We start from the raw sequence: 11,253 nt of genomic DNA on the forward strand, positions 1-11,253 counted from the left end.
CTAAAACTGCACTTTAAGATAAAATATTTCTTGGAGCAAAGAGTCCCAGGGCTTTTATTTTGGAATTTGTTTACTCTGGTTCAGCACAAAAATCTTACCTTCTGAAAAAATATGTGATTGTTCTCTAAATATGTAGGATTATTTGTCTTTTTTTTTTATTTCTTGAAAGCTTCTATTCCTTTGGGTGTAAATACTACTGGGTGTAAATTGGCTATAAGGATGTATTGTATAACACAGGGAATATAGCCAGTATTTTGTAATAACTGTAAATGGAGTATAACCTTTTAAAATTATACATAAAAAAGAAGCACACTTTAAAGATACAAATAGGTTAGAAGGAAAAAAAGAAGAAATAACATTTTCCCCTAGAAATCCTATCCTGAATTCATTTATGACTTTTCTCCGGTTCTCCCTTGTTCTCCAGTTTCCCTGTACTTACACAACTTACAAACATATAGGAGGTTTTGTAGCAACACTGAATGCTGAAGATCAGCTCTCAGAGGGCAAAGTTTTCAAACGTTTTGCAAATTTCATTCAGAAGGAAACAAATGAAAACTTTAGCAATTGTTGTAATCCCTTAGGGCTAAACATGACAGCTGTTTTAACATCTGGGAAGTCATGTCTTCCATCAGCTCAGCAAAAGATCTGTAGACTGCTGAACATACCAGAAAGAAAGTGTGTGCAAGAAACTGTCTTAGAGCTTCAACAAGATAAATTGATCCAACAGCTCTGCTGCTCTGAATAGTTTATAACCATGAGCTGTCAGCAGGTTGAATCTAAGACCTGGGAATGTTTCCAGCTCTCCATTATTCTGAAATCCCTGCTAGGGTCTTAGATTAGGAGTGTTTAAGGCTAATAAAAGTCCTACTTGGTAATTAGTATTAGTGATCTGAAAAAAATGTTACCTAATCAATTGGATTCGATGAGAGATGATTGAAATACTACATGGGCAGGAAGAGGGAAAAGGGCTCTTAGAAGGTTTTATAGAAAAAGTTATAGACTAAGAAACAATAATATACATACAGTTAACTCTTGATAAAGCAATATGAATGGTTTTGCCCCGTTTCCATCACTGGATCACATGTGTAGATATACCTTGTAAGAGCTCATTAATTAATTAAATCTTTCATGCCTCATGTATACTTATTGATCACTTATCATATCAATCATCTACTGTATGTCAACGTTGGGTTAAGTGCTGAAATACACTTTTCCTCCTCCCTTCATTGAACCTGATGGGGAGACAATTATTAAGCACAGCATTCCAAGCAGAGTAAACCGTATGTGCAAATGTCCTTAAGCGAAAAGAACATGATGACTTGAAAGAGAAGAGAGTAGTGGTACCAAAGTGGACAGGCAAAATCAAGCTAAGACTTTGCAGGAGGCCTTAACTTTAGATTTTATCCTAAGCATATCTGGAAGCTTTGGAAGCTTTAAACAGGAGAGAAAAGGAAATATGATTAGATGTTCATTTATCACAGATGATTCTGGCAACCGAATGGAGGTTGGGATGGGGGCTTGTGGGACGAGGTGGAGGATTGACTTAGAGATACAAGTGAGGAAGCTATTGCTGTGGTCAAGAAAGGAGATGATGCTGGTGGCATGACCAGGTGTGGGGATAGAGAGGAATAAATAGAAAGACTGAGGAAGTAGAATGTATGGGACTTGGATGTCCATTTGTGTTGTTGTGCATAAGAAACAATCTAAATTATTAAATTTCTCAAATCTGGAATACTTTGAAAGCAATACTTTTGCTGAGGGTTAGTATAAATGGCTACACTATGTTACTAATTCCCTTGACACCTACTTTCATGTATGTGTGTGTGTGTCTGTGTGTATATACTATATGAAATCTTGCTATGGAACATCATTTAATATCTGGCTTTCTAAAGCTTGAATAAAAGCTGATGGTTTCAATATGATGATAAAAATTGTATTTAAAACATATTTAATATGAACTTCTTCTTATTCCTGTATAGCAGAAGTAAGCAAAATATAGCCCATGGGCCAAATTCAGCTCATGTCATGTTTTTGTAGATAAATTTTTACTGGAACACAGACACACCCCTTTACTTTACATACTATCTATAGCTGCTTTTGAACTGTTACAGCAGTGTTGAATAGTTATGATGGAGACTGTATGGCCTACAGAGACAAAAGTATTTACTATCTAACCCTTTACAGAAAATGTTTGCTGACTCATGCTCTGTCAGTACATGAACTGATATTATAACCTTTGTTTACTTAGTTGATGACTCCTTACTGGATATTTTACAACATAGGAAATGAATCACATTGTAGAATTGTGAATTTTTTTTTAGTATACATCAAAATTCTCATTGCATTAAAGGATTTAAAAAGATGTGTTTACTACTGAGAAATAGTCACTACAAAAGAGAGAAGAATTACATTCTCCAGATCAATTTTTAAAAATACAATTCCATTTAAGGGTCTCAAGAAGTGGTGAATTTGTATAAAATTTGATGTTACTTTGGATGGGAAATTTTGTCAAGGTCCATCTATCTCACATTTAAGAATTTCCAAGACTGTCTTAAATGTGGCAAATTGAAATGTTAAAATACATGTTACATACATAAGTTTACAGGTGTTCTGCTTATGAAACAGTGTATATGGTTAAATAAACGTACAGGTTTCTTTTTCACACACCACCACATAGCAGAGATTAGTTATATATTTTTAATATATATCTATAGCTGCTAAAGTGTTTCGGATGCTACCTAGATATCACTTAGCAAAAAAGAGGGATTTAAAAAATTTGCCCTAAAGGCCTCTCATCTTGATTGCTTCTTATAAGACCATTAGCCAGTGTCAAATCAATTTTACTTGTTTCCTACAAAAATAAAGTTTAGATTTGAATTAACTTTTCACCAAATGATTTTCACAAAGCATGAAATTATCTCAGTGCTGAGAATCTCCAATTGAAATTATACCCTTGTCAAAATTTTCCTAATTAGTCATTACTCATGGTAACTGGCTCGTTTTTCCTTTGAACAACCGGAGTTATCTGTATTGAGAGGATGATGCTTCTCTCACCAATTATTACTGGAAACTGGCCCTATGAAAAGTCCTCTTGTAGCCGAGAAATTCCTTGTGGAGTGTGTGAAGCATATCCTTGACAATGCCAGCAGCAATAGCCGCTTTCCCATTGTTAACAAGTGCCATGACTTAGAAGTATACCATTAGATGGTAACATGCATCCTGTACATTACACTCTATATATCAATGACCCCATTAATAATTAAAAAACAGTCATCTTCACAAAGGAGAAAGGGTCTGAATGTTCTCTCTAATTTTATCTTCATCAGTAGTGTCCTTCAATGTCTTAATGCAAAATTGGTCATTTTTTTCATACTATGAAGCTAAAAAAGATATTTTGCAAAAGGGATGGGGTAAAGCAAGACAAGAATAGAATTGATTTAAAAATACTGAGTGCAAAATAATGAATTAGACTTTGGTAATTCTAAAGGAGGCAGGTAGATTCCTTCCTCAAACTTGAGTTCATTCTCTCCGATTACATCAGATCCTATTATAATTTGCTATGTTCTCATTGAAATTTAGAAGAAATGATTCCACAACATATCAAAAGTCTTATTAAGCAAAAGGATGTTCTCTATATTTCTCTTCTTTTTTTTCGATCCTCAAAAGCCATCCCTGAGGATGCAAAAGTGAATTCAGACCCGGTCTCTGATATCAATGACTAACACTTATCCAGAAGAAGGCAGATGGATAGGTCAGGCAGAGAGGACCACATGTGCAAAAGCTTTCTGTGAGAAAGAGAGTACGGTGTATATTATTTGTGTGTTGAATAAAATCCATGCTCTTTGTAGGGACCTACAAAGCTCTGTCTCATTGAGCTCCTCCCTCCCTCCTGATATTAATTATTTTTCTGGATACAGTAAATTAATTTCCATCTCATAACCTTTGCATCAAAAGTTCCCTAAGCCTGGAAAGATTTTTTCAGGTCTTAGCAAGGCAAACGCCTTCTTAAACTTCAGATATTTGCTTAAATATTGCTTCCTCAGTGAGCTATATCTTCTTCCCTGTACTAACACCTGCTTCATTATTCCGTTACCACACCTTCTTTCTTTATTTCATGATGCCTACTAAATGCCATAATTTTATTTGGTTATTAGTTCACTTGCTCATTATCTTTCTCCCCCACTAGACTTTAAATGCCATGATGGTAGTGAGTATGGCTCTTTGATTCACAGTTGTGCTCCTAGGGCCTAACACAATGCTTGGTTCATGGTGGAAACATAATAAATACTTATTAAGTGCATATTCTAAAAATCTAGTGGATAAAATTCAGTGATGATGCTGGATAGTTCGTTTGATGTCAAATAATACACACCATGAAGACCTTATTAATAAAGAATTTAAAGTTTATCTTAATAGCAATAGGGAGCCACGGATGGCTATAAGCTGCAGAGTTAAATTATTAGCCTTCTTGGACCCTCCTCTCATCTCTTCTTCAACTTGTAAATGCTTACATTTTTTTTTTTCCTATTTGTAGTCCCAGAGACACTTCCTTCTGTTGAAATCTTCCATGGATTTCCAGCCAAGAATTGACTACTCCCTAATATGTGCTTCTATTATGACAGTTTTCTATTACCACAATTATTAATTTTTCTCAGGTGTGTTACCAGGAGATTCTGAGCAACTAAAAAGTAAAGAGCATTTCATTCTCTGTGTTTCACATAGTCTCTGCTATAGAGTAGGTGCTCAATAAATATTTATAAAATGAGGATTGAATATAGTAGAGAGAACTTTGATACATTATTCTACAGGAGTGTATGGGCAGAAGGGCTACAAATTTTGGCTAAGTGGCCTTGGGCAATAGAGTTTAGAACCTTTACTAGTGGCATGACATTTTTAATACCTTGTATACTACTGACTTGATGAAGATCAGCTCAAGGGGCAAGTTCATTGCCAAGGAAGTCAAGGTTTTGTAGTAAAGGAAAATATTACCTTATGAGCTGCATACACAGGTAGATATAATAAAACAAAAACAAAAACTCCATTTCCTTTATCTTACTGTGCCAATAATTCTGCCCTCTTACCAACATGTGCTGATATTTCCAAGATCTTTGGGTGAAGTGAATCTAGTACATCCTAATCCACTGCTGGTATTATAGACTCTGGTTTCTTACTTCTGTATTGAAGGGGACAAAGGCCTCTTTATTTCCATAGGTATCTGTGGTGTAGCATACTTATGTGTTACAGTAGTGTAACCAGAAAGTATAACCAGAAACCAGCCCAATTTTGAGTGTGTCAGGGTTACTCAGACTCATGAAAATGGTCTCTTAAGGCAGAGATTAGGAATTGGTAGGCTATTTGGCTAACTCAGAAAAATCTGTGGTTTCTATCATATAGTCTGTAGCACAAAGACAAGCTTTATTGTTGATGGTTTACGGTACATATATACCTGCATAAAGCCTTAACCAAAGGAAGTCATTTTGATGTAGGTTAAATCTTAAATATCACAGAGAACACATTAGAAACTAGATATTTCAATTCTCCTTCTCCTTCAGTGGATTAAAAAAATCCACTGAACTATTTATTTTCAATTTTTTAATTTAATTAGGAAGCCATCAGAAGATTGCCATATTTCTTTTTAGGAGAAGTCCTTCCAATGAGCTGTTTTGTTTAGTCATCTAAAGAGGAAATGATTTTTTAAAATAATGCCTCCCCCCCATAGTCAGAAGGCACAATCATTTAAGGGGGGGGTTTATTTTATTTCCTTTTATGTTTCATAGACTACATTGAAAACATTCAGCCACAGGGTAATTACGGCCATACAAACCTTAAAAACAATTTCAGCTTGACTTTTTAGGACAAATTCTATCCATTTTCATTATTGAAGCTGAACAGTATTCTTCCTCCTTTAAATTGGTCTTAGGAAAGAAAAACATGTTTCTATGGTGAGTTTTGGGACACAATTTGCAAAATGTTTGTATTTGGGGTTGAGGAAACAATTATTTCTTGTGTTTAATTATGTTAAAGTCATCTCTGTGTAGCTCTAGTCTCAGATCCATGATGATTAGAATGACAAAATAACTTACATTTTATCTAAGGATTTTAAGTCATTAAAGCCCCATTTCCCCTAAATAAACACACTATTTCTGGTCTTAGAGATAAACAATAATCAACTAAATTAAAAACAAATATTGAATGCCTCTGGGCACAAAGCAAAAGGCTTTGATAGTGTGGGTGATACAAAGATAAAGGAAAGGTGGTTTCCGCCACCCAGGAGATTCGTATCAGGTTGGAAAACAGAAAAGACACAACTAATTCTGAAATAAGGTCTCCTCTGATCAGTTCTTTACTAGAGGTAGACAAATTCATCTGTATATTGGAATATGAGTCAGAAAGCATAAGGCTACCTATATGAACTTGTGGTACTAGTTGCACAAAGAATTTTAAAAAGTGAAGCCAATTTCTTCCCTTTGTCAAAAATATCTTAAGAAAAGTAGGAACAGTTTCCATGGAAAATAGGGCTTCATTTCCTTCTCACAAAAGGCGCCAAGTGTACTTGAAATACTTCTCATTACATAGGACATCTTGAGATGTCTCTGGCCACCAAAATGATAGAACGTGTCATGCATTCATTTGGTTAAGCAGCACAGAAGCTTGACAAACTTCCTGACTTCCTCTTTTTCCCTTAACAGGGTAGGTAGAATCTCAGATAATATCTGGGAAGTTTGTGGGTAAAGACAATTTTCTTCTTGACCTTCACAACTTTATTATTCATGTAACTGTAATGACAAGGAAGAAAAATACATAAAAGATACCTATTTGTGTGAATTAAGTTATTTCATGGTCAGTGGTAATTATGTGGACATATTTTCCTCTCACCCGTAATTGACAGGGATGTTGAAGTTTGCAAATTGCACCTCTAGTTAGAAAATTAAGCAATGTTACCAAAAGCTAAAATGTACTATGAAATGTTTAAAGGACCATCATCTTAATAAAATGGTTCAAACCAAGTTTTCTTTTCTGAAACTTGGTTTTCTTTATGGGAATATTCACTGCAAATGGGAAAATGTCTGTGTTTATACAAAGTAAAAATCAAGAATTGTTTAAAAATACTTTCCTTAGCCAAGCCCTAAAAAATGATCCAGCAGAAGGATAAAACATCATTGACGATCATCAGAGCACCTGAGAACTCATCAGTAATGTTCATGGATGATGAGAAATAGAAGATATCTTGAGCTGCCTTGGAGGACTTCATGTTATCATGAGACTCTAAATAGCTCCTTTCTTGCACTATACCAAGCACAGGATGCTGGATACCTGTCCCAAAGAACATATCCTATCTTATCCCAATCCAGTTGGGTTAACCAACCCAATTGTTAACCTAATCTGTGTAGAATTAAGCAAGATTTTACACAGCAATAAAAATACTTTCCAAGAGTATAAAATTTCTTATCCAATATTTAAAACCCTTAATGGAATAGGAGTAAGAGAAGAATAAAAATAACTAACACTTAAACATTTACTCTGTGACAGGCAATTTTGTACATTCTTTACATATGTTAATGTCTAATTCATGCAACAATCTTCTGAGGTGAGTATTACACTCCCATTTTATGGATGAATGAAGAATAGTGGTGCTCTATAATTGCTCAGAGTCCTAGAGCTAGTAAGTGGCCAGGATTCAAGCAGTTTGTCTCCAATGCTTATGCTCATAAACCACTGTCATATATTACTTCTAACAAAATTAGGAAAATAGTCCCTGATTGCAATTATGCGAACTATTATGTAGGCTATTTAAACAATTATGTGAGAAACAATTATGTGAGAAACAATTACGTAGGCTATTTAAATGGTCTCTTCTGTGGTTTCCCTAAAATACACATTCTACCTTTCTTATTCTTTCTAGCAAGGCTGTTTGTGAGTTTTGTGGTTAAGGAGGGCTTGCCTTTATGAAAGAAAAAATTATGCTGATAATTGTTCAGACAAGAAGGCAGTCTTTCTTCAAAACTATTGCAATAGGGTAAAGAGATCATACTCACTCCAAACACAGCAAAGACAGCTGGGGATTTATAGCTGAGGAGCAGTGTGAGAGGGTCCGTGGATAGAAAACTACTAAGAGGAGACAAGGTTAAGGGATTCTTGCTAAACCAAACTAACAGGATTCTTACTAAAAGTAGGCCAAGAACTTAGACATCAAAGGTAAGGAATGAGGAGCTTGATCTGATATTAAGGATGGAGTGGGATCTTGTTAAACTGACTTAGTAGGATTCTTGCTATGACTGAGCTAGTCAGGCCAAGGATAAGGCCGAGTGGAGAACAGTGCTCAGAGGAGCCCAAGGAAAGTTTTGGTCAAAGAGAGAGTCTTTGTGAGTCCATCCTTTTGTTTAATAAAAGAAGAGATATTTTTCTTTCCTCTGAACAAATGTCCATATCACGTTCAGTCATCTTTTGTTTACTACGGATCAGCTGAAACATCTGTTGAGACTTGGTAGTGAAGGATATTTGCTGGATGGTTTGACCCATTAGGATTTCTATGAAAACAAAATAAAAACAAAGATTAATGACTGGAAAAGACTATAAACCCAGTTTCTGAGTCTGTAGGGCAGCCAGTTGAGAAGATTTCTAGATGTTGGGTTGGCAGTGTCTTTAGATGGTTGAATGAGGACAAAAGCATCAATAAGATTGATTTCCTGGTTTGCAGTCTGAATGTCTTTGGTGATGGCATAGACATCAGTGTCACAGTCATGTTTTCTTCCCTGGAGCAGAGCTTGGGAGATGCAGGTGTTCCAGTGGACTTCTTTAGTGATCCATACAGTACAGCAGCAAGCAGGAAGTTTGCCCAGACTTGATCGTTGTGGTGGTGAGTTCTTTGAAGTTTCCATCTAGTTGTCCAGCTTTAGCTTGCAGGGCTTATTTAGATCTTGGGAGGAATATCAGCTACAAGTGAGAGTCCCAGTAAGGATATGGGAAGTTAGGTTTTAATTCTCATTGATGCCAAGTCAGGAAAGTGGGAGAAAAATTGAAAATGTTAATTTGAAGAGTTGTAACCAGATATTAAAGGAAACTAGAAGAACTGAGAATTTGTTAATGACTGACAAAGTGTACAAGATGCTAAGACCAGCCCAATTTACAGGTAGATAACCAATAGAAAGGAAAATGTAGTTTACCAAGAGGTGAAAATAGCTCAAAGACAATTATGAGGAGTAAAAACTAATAATCTGCAAAAATGTGCTGTAGTTTTCTATTGAAACATGAAATATATCTCTACAGACACCCCGTTTTTGACCAAAGGTAATCAAAGATGATTTTTATTTACAAGATTTATTTTACAAGATAAGTCTGGTCTCACTTGATGTGGTCTGATCATACAGACCTCGTTAGATGTGGATTGATACAGAAGTGCAGTTAAGAATGATAATTGACCTTGACCACATAGACTAAGTTTGCTTTGTTGGAACTTTTCATAAAGAATCTCAGATTAAACTTAAAAGCCTCTGGAGTCTAGGGAAAAAAAGGCAGATTTCACCTGCAGTAGCTATGGAATTTGGTGAGTTTCTCTCTTCTAGAGGTCCCTAAAATATCCTGTTTCCAGGGTCTAATCAGAAAGTGATTTTCTTTGCTCACTTGTAAAGCTGGGAACCCTATAAGCCAGACTCTAACCAGTTTTGCTAAGAGGGTTTGTAAGCACTGACTCCACAAAGTCAGCCTTAATTCCTTAAAAGTGGCTGGTCATATTTGATTCTGTGAATCATCATTCTCAAATATGACATTCCAGTCAAAGCCTTGGTTATATAACCAATCTTTCCAATTATGTTCTGTTACAAGGAGAACATACTCTTATTGAACTTATGCAAATCATTATATTGCCATGAAAATGAGAACACTCAATAAGAATTTCTGGATTCTGAGAGATCAAGCAGGGAGAAAAAAAGTTTAATTTCTTTCTACAAAAAATATAATCTACTTATTTTTGTGAACTATAGGTAGTTAAGAGAAATGAGAAAGGGATTACTTATATAGAGAAAATAGAACAATAAAGAACCAGCAATGTTCTAACCAAGAGCCATAAAGAAATCATAGCCATTTTTATCAGCTTATTAAGTCTCATATAATTAATTTTTTTCTGGTTGATATTGGTTTAGCAGTGTCATGAACCCATCAGCTTCCCTACTAGAGTTTTGAAAATTCTTAGTCAATGATATGGTCTCAAAGTTAGTAAGCAATTCCATCAGAAGCTTGTACCCCGAGAACCTGTCATAGTTTTATTAAACCAACAATATTAAACTAGTCTTATTTGCCAAAGATTTATTCAAATTACATAAACTTGAAAAGCATTTGGGTTAGTTTCTATATTTCTTGGGGTCTTAAGAATATATAATTTATGTAAGTGCTTATTTATCTCCAAGCCAATCAGAATAGAACTCCTTTACAGGATTTTATAAATTAATGTAGTATTACCATCCAAAAGTAGACAAATGTCACATATACACAACATATAAACATACATACACAAACATACATACAGATACAAACAGAGATCTAATAGCTTTTATTGTAAAATTTTAGCCATGAGTCAGGTAAACACAATAATATAAAACTCACTGGTAAAATAATATAAATAAAGTAAAAAACAATGGTTGGCTCTCATCTTTGCCCCAAGTCCCGTTTTCATCAAAATTGTGTTTCTGAGAGATGGAACAAGTTAAGGTTGCCTGCTCAATGTTAGGGCTAAAGGTTTTTGCCAATATTTGTGGAGGGGAGTTCATATTTTTTTTCTTTGATATGTAGTCACTTTAGGTATCCCTGAGTCCCCTGAGAGCTCCTGGTAGGGACAGGCACCTAAAATTCAAGTGACTGAAGGGAGTTGAGGGCTAGAGTGGGAAGGGAAAGGTCTGGCAGGGTGGACAGAAGCATGTAGGAGGTAGAAGTTTGAAGGGGGACATATCAAAGCATTCACGGCAGCTGAAGGGATGGTCAAAGGTAATAAAAGGAGGAAGGAGGAGCAGAAGCAATGAACAAGAAGAGGTCTTAGAGAAGCAAGTTTGGGGAACACATTCAAGTTTCAAATTATCCTTAGTAAAATCATACCAACAAGAAAGGAAGTGGACAGAGTTAGTGCCTCAGTGGCAGAGCATAGAATTCTCAGAAGTTTGTCAAGTTGGTCCTTTCAGTCTACCAAGAAGCTCCCATGTTCTTAACTAACTGTACCTTGCGAACAGAGAAGTCTGGGACCCACTCTAACCCAGCCTCCAGAGT

Source organism: Balaenoptera physalus (assembly GCF_965194825.1).
Source record: "Balaenoptera physalus genome assembly, chromosome: 14".
Taxonomy (NCBI): Eukaryota; Metazoa; Chordata; class Mammalia; order Artiodactyla; family Balaenopteridae; genus Balaenoptera; species Balaenoptera physalus.